The sequence below is a fragment of the Haliotis rubra genome, unplaced genomic scaffold, assembly GCF_003918875.1.
Source record: "Haliotis rubra isolate DU_JTF1 unplaced genomic scaffold, ASM391887v1 Scf144, whole genome shotgun sequence".
Lineage (NCBI taxonomy): Eukaryota > Metazoa > Mollusca > Gastropoda > Lepetellida > Haliotidae > Haliotis > Haliotis rubra.
This window is the reverse complement of record NW_025765381.1, coordinates 35,273-42,034: the sequence shown is the minus strand read 5'-3', so window position 1 is coordinate 42,034 and position 6,762 is coordinate 35,273. Positions and strand designations below refer to the sequence as shown.

At 46.8% G+C, this 6,762-nt stretch overlaps 1 long non-coding RNA gene across 1 annotated transcript; it reads right to left on the bottom strand.

The window, feature by feature from the left end:
• Nucleotides 1–1,981: 1,981 nt before the first annotated feature.
• On the bottom strand, nt 1,982–6,317 carry LOC124269319. Its single transcript, XR_006896489.1, has 3 exons — nt 6,289–6,317; nt 2,152–2,301; nt 1,982–2,018 (listed from the first exon to the last, which is right to left on the bottom strand). It is a non-coding gene; the product is annotated as an uncharacterized LOC124269319 (long non-coding RNA).
• Between the last annotated feature and the right edge of the window lie 445 nt (nt 6,318–6,762).

Here is a 6,762-nt window from a genome sequence, read left to right as displayed (position 1 = left end):
AATATCGCGGCATTAAACATCATGTACTGGCTCATGATCATAAATATAATGTTGTAGAGAGACTACGAAACATTACAGCTTGTTACCATAGATCTCGGTCCCTATCTAGTGAGCGTTTATAACTTTAAGACCTATCGAAAGTATTTAGTTTATCACAGGTTCACGAGTATCGTAGAGCTCCGAGCGCTTGATCAGGGTGCAGGTGTACAAAAGAACCTTAGCTAGGACTGCTGGAGAAGTATCTAAGGTATGGGATTAACGATCACCTCAGTGCTGGTGTCGCTTCGTACAACTCATTCTGGGTAGTTACAGCAGCTCCACATCACAGTGTCGTAATCACGACTACTCTTTGTCCATAGATCGCTCTGTAGAGTTACAGCTCATCCAACCAAGCCCGCATTCGTGGACCTCATTGTGAGGTGCTGCAGGCCATACAGACTTTTGATGCAAAACAGAGGTGATGTCTTGTTTTAAAACGATTTTATATTCAGGATGTAGTTTCATGGGAATTGACCAGTAACATTGTAATTTTAACGTATATTAGACATACAACAAGTTTGCCATGAAGAAACAAATCCACAAGTAACCATTTCACATTACAAATAACAAACATGATTAGTTAGGACAGTGTCATTCACGTAATCATTAAATACTCTTACCTGTATTGATTGACATTGCAGTGGAAGGTGTACAGGAGATCGCCATTTAAACACTGGTCCTCATTTCACAAAAACTAACATCACGACCAGACAGTTAACACTATGTGTGTGTCAGTTGAACCTATCAAGACCAGGGTGTGTCAACATCACTACCAGACAGTTAACACTATGTGTGTGTCAGTTGAACCTATCAAGACCAGGGTGTGTCAACATTACGACCAGACAGTTAACACTATGTGTGTGTCAGTTGAACCTACCAAGACCAGGGTGTGTCAACATCACTACCAGACAGTTAACACTATGTGTGTGTCAGTTGAACCTACCAAGACCAGGGTGTGTCAACATCACTACCAGACAGTTAACACTATGTGTCTGTCAGTTGAACCTATCAAGACCAGGGTGTGTCAACATCACTACCAGACAGTTAACACTATGTGTGTGTCAGTTGAACCTACCAGGACCAGGGTGTGTCAACATCACTACCAGACAGTTAACACTATGTGTGTGTCAGTTGAACGTACCAACACCAGGGTGGGTCAACATCACGACCAGACAGTTAACACTATGTGTGTGTCAGTTGAACGTACCAACACCAGGGTGCGTCAACATCACTACCAGACAGTTAACACTATGTGTGTGTCAGTTGAACCTACCAGGACCAGGGTTTGTGCAACATCACTACCAGACAGTTAACGCTATGTGTGTGTCAGTTGAACCTACCAGGACCAGGGTGTGTCAACATCACTACCAGACTGTTAGCACTATGTGTCTGTCAGTTGAACCTACCAGGACCAGGGTGTGTCAACATCACTACCAGACAGTTAACACTATGTGTGTGTCAGTTGAACCTATCAAGACCTGGGTGTGTCAACATCGCGACCAGACAGTTAACACTATGTGTGTGTCATTTGAACCTACCAGACCAGGGTGTGTCAACATCACTACCAGACAGTTAACACTATATGTGTGCCAGTTGAGCCTATCAAGACCAGGGTGTGTCAACATCACTACCAGGCAGTTAACTACTATGTGTGTGTCAGTTGAACCTATCAAGACCAGGGTGTGTCAACATCACTACCAGACAGTTAACACTATGTGTGTATGTCAGTTGAACCTACCAGACCAGGGTGTGTCAACATCACTACCAGACGAAGTTAACACTATGTGTGTGTCAGTTGAACCCTACCAACACCAGGGTGTGTCAACATCACTACCAGACAGTTAACACTTTGTGTGTGCCAGTTGAACCTATCAAGACCAGGGTGTGTCAACATCACTACCAGACAGTTAACACTATGTGTCTGTCAGTTGAACGTACCAAGACCAGGGTGTGTCAACATCACGACCAGACAGTTAACACTATGAGAGTGTCAGTTGAACCTACCAGACCAGGGTGTCAACATCACTACCAGACAGTTAACACTATGTGTGTCAGTTGAACGTACCTCAACACCAGCGGGTCAACATCACTACCAGACAAAAGTTAATTCACTCATGTGTCTGTCAGTTGAACGTACCAACACCAGGGTGTGTTAACATCACTACCAGACAGTTAACACCATGTGCGTGTCAGTTGAACCTATCAACACCAGGGTGCGACATCACTTCTAGACAGTTAACGCTATGTGTGTGTCAGTTGAACCTATCAACAACACGCTGCGACATCACTACCAGACAGTTAACGCTATATGTGTCTCAGTTGAACCTACCAGGACCAGGGTGTGTCAACATCACTACCAAACAGTTAACACTATGTGTCTGTCAGTTGAACCTACCAGGACCAGGGTGTGTCAACATCACGACCAGACAGTTAACACTATGTGTGTGTCAGTTGAACCTACCAGGGCCAGGGTGTGTCAACATCACTACCAGACAGTTAACGCTATGTGCGTCAGTTGAACCCACCAGACCAGGTGTGTCAACATCACTACCAGACAGTTAACACTATGTCAGTTGAACCTATCAGACCAGGTGTGTCAACATTACGACCAGACAGTTAACACTATGTGTGTGTCAGTTGAACCTACCAAGACCAGGGTGTGTCAACATCACTACCAGACAGTTAACACCATGTGTGTCAGCTGAACCTCCACCAGACCAGGGTGCGTCAACATCACTACCAGATTGCGTTAACACGCTGCGTCTGTCAGTTGAACCTACTCCAGACCAGGGTGTGTCAACATCACGATTCAGACAAAGTTAACGCCATGTATGTGTCAGGTTGAACCTACCACAGACCAGGTGCGTCAACATCACTCACCAGACAGTTAACACTAAGTGTGTCAGCCGACCCTACCAGGACCAGGGTGCGTCAACATCACTACCAGACAGTTAACACTATGCGTGTGTCAGTTGAACCTACCAGACCAGGGGTGTCAACATCACTACCAGACAAGTTATTACTATGTGTCAGTTGACCCTACCAGCACCAGGTGCGTCACGTCAACATCATTGAACCGGTGATTGTTAACTACATGGCGTGCCAGCTGAACCTACCAGGACCAGGGTGCGTCAACATCACTACCAGACACTTAACACCATGTGCGTGTCAGTTGAACCTACCAGGACCAGGGTGTGCTTCAACATCACTACCAGACAGTTAACACTATGTGTGCGTCAGCTGAACCTACCAGGACCAGGGTGGTAGTCAACATCACGACCAGACAGTTAGCACTAACTGTGTGTGTCAGCTGATCCTACTCAGCACCAGGGTGCGTCAACATCAACGCTGCAGACATTTAACACTATGTGCGTGTCAGTTGAACCTACCAGACCAGCGTGTCAACATCACGACCAGACAGTTAACACTATGTTGTGTGTCAGTTGAACATATCCAGACCAGCGTGTCAACATCACGACCAGACAGTTAACGCCATGTGTGCGTCAGTTGAACCTACCAGGACCAAGGTGCGTCAACATCACTACCAGACAAAGTTAACGCTATGTGCGTGATCAGCTGAACGTACCAACACCAGGTGGGTCAACATCACGACCAGACAGTTAACACTATAATGCGTGTCACGCTGAACCTACCAGGACCAGGTGTTACAACATCACGACCAGACCAGTTATTACTATGTGGTGTCAGTTGAGGGCCTACCAGCACCAGGGGTGTGTCAACATCACAACCAGACAGTTAACCACTATGTGTGCGCCAGTTGAACCTATCCAGACCAGAGGGGTGTCAACATCACCACCAGACACTTAACACTATGTGTGTGTCAGTTGAACCTACCATATCCAGGGGTGCCGTCAACATCACTACCAGACAAAGTTAACACCATGTGTGTGTCAGTTGAACCCACCAGGACCAGGGTGTGTCAACATCACTACTCACAGACAGTTAACACTATGTGTGTGTCAGTTGATCCTACCAGGACCAGGGTGTCAACATCACGACCAGACAGTTAACACTATGTGTCTGTCAGCTGAACATAAACCAGGACCAGCGTTGCGTCAACATCAATGACCACAGACAGTTAACACTATGTGTGTCAGCTGAACCTACCAGGACCAGCGGTTGTGTCAACATCACCACCAGACAGTTAACGCTTATGTGTGTGTCAGCTGAACCTACTTCAGGACCAGGGTGTCAACATCACGACCGACAGTTAACGCCATGTGTCTGTCAGTTGAACCTACCAGGACCAGGGTGTGTCAACATCACTACCAGACAAAGTTAACACTAGCTGTGTCTGCGTCAGTTGAACCTACCAGGTACAGGGCGTGTCAACATCACAACCAGTACAGTTAACATATGTATGTGTCAGTTGAACTCTACCAGGACCAGGGTGTATCAACATCACGACCAGACAGTTAACACTATGTGTGTCAGTTGAACGTACCAACACCAGGGTGTGTCAACATCAATACCAGACCAGTTAACACCATTTCATGGTCAGTTGAACCTATCAACACCAGGGTACAGACATCACTACCAGACAGTTAACGCTATGTGTGTCACTTGAACCTACCAGGACAAAGGGTGTGTCAACATCACTACCAGACAGTTAACACCATGTGCGTGTCAGATGAACCCTATCAACACCAGGGTGCTCAACATCACTACCAGACAGTTAACGCCATGTGTGTGTCAGTTGAACCTATCAACACCAGGGTAAAGCATATCGCTACCAGAAAGTTAACGCTATGTGTGTGTCAGTTGAACCTACCAGACCAGGGTGTGTCAACATCACAACCAGACAGTTAACACTATGTGTCTGTCAGTTGAACCTTACCAGGACCAGGGTGTGTCAACATCACGACCAGACAGTTAACGCTATGTATGTGTCAGTTGAACCTTACCGGTGACCAGGGTGTGTGTCAACATCACTACCAGACAAAGTTAACACTATGTGTGTCAGTTGAACCTACCAGGACCAGGGTGTGTCAACATCACTACCAGACAGTTAACACTATGTGTGTCAGTTGAACCTACCAGGATCAGGTGTGTCAACATCACTACCAGACAAAGTTAACACTATGTGTGTGTCAGTTGAACCTATCCAGGACCAGGGTGTGTCAACATCACGACCAGACAGTTAACATGTGTGTGCGTGTCAGTTGAACCTACCTTCAGGACCAGGGTGTGTCAACATCACGACCGGACAGAAGTTAACACCATGTGTGTGTCAGCTTGAACCTACCAGGACCAGGGGTGTCAACATCACGACCAGACAGTTAACGCTATGTGTCTGTCAGTTGAACCTACCAGGACCAGGGTGTGTCAACATCACGACCAGACAGTTAACGCTATGTATGTCAGTTGAACCTACCAGGACCAGGGTGTGTCGTAACATCACTACCAGACAGTTAACACTATGTGTGTGTCAGTTGAACCTACCAGGACCAGGGTGTGTCAACATCACTACCAGACAGTTAACACTATGTGTGTCAGAAGAACCTACCAGACCAGGGTGCGTCAATATCACCACCAGACAGTTAACACTATGAACCGTAGCGTCACCGAACCTACCAGACCAGGGTGTGTCAACATCACGACCAGACAGTTAACACTGTGTGTGTCAGTTGAACCTACCAGACCAGGGTGTGTCAACATCACGACCGGACAGTTAACACTATGTGTGTCAGTTGAACCTACCAGGACCAGGGTGCGTCAACATCACGTGACCAGACAGTTAACGCTATGTGTCTGTCAGTTGAACCTACCAGGACCAGGGTGTCAACATCACTACCAGACAGTTAACACTATGTGTGTGTCAGTTGAACCTACCAGGACCAGGGTGTGTCAACATCACGACCAGACAGTTAACACTATGTGTGTGTCAGTTGAACCTACCAGGACCAGAGTGTGCCAACATCACTACCAGACAGTTAACACTATGTGTGTGTCAGTTGAACGTACAACACCAGGGTACCAGGGTCAACATCACTACCAGACAGTTAACACCATTTGCGTGTGTCAGTTGAACCTATCAACACCAGGGTGCGACATCACTACCAGACACAGTTAACGCTATGTGCGTGTCAGTTGAACCTACCAGACCAGGGTGTGTCAACATCACGACCAGACAGTTAACGCTATGTGTCTGTCAGTTGAACCTACCAGGACCAGGGTGTGTCAACATCACTACCCAGACAGTTAACACTATGTGTGTGTCAGTTGAACCTACCAGGACCAGGGTGTGTCAACATCACGACCAGACAGTAAACACTATGTATTGTGTCAGTTGAACCTACCAGGACCAGAGTGTGCCAACATCACTACCAGACAGTTAACACTATGTGTGTGTCAGTTGAACGTACCAACACCAGGGTGGGTCAACATCACTACCAGACAGTTAACACCATTTGCGTCAGCTGAACCTATCAACACTAGGGTGCGACATCACTACCAGACAGTTAACGCTATGTGTGTCAGTTGAACCTACCAGGACAGCAAGGGTGTGTCAACATCACGACCAGACAGTTAACACCATGTGCGTGTCAGTTGAACCTATCAACACCAGGGTGCGCAACATCACTACCAGACAGTTAACGCTATGTGTGTGCCAGTTGAACCTTACCAGGATCAGGGTGTAGCCAACATCACTACCAGACAGTTAACACTATGTGTGTGTGTCAGTTGAACCTACCAGGACCA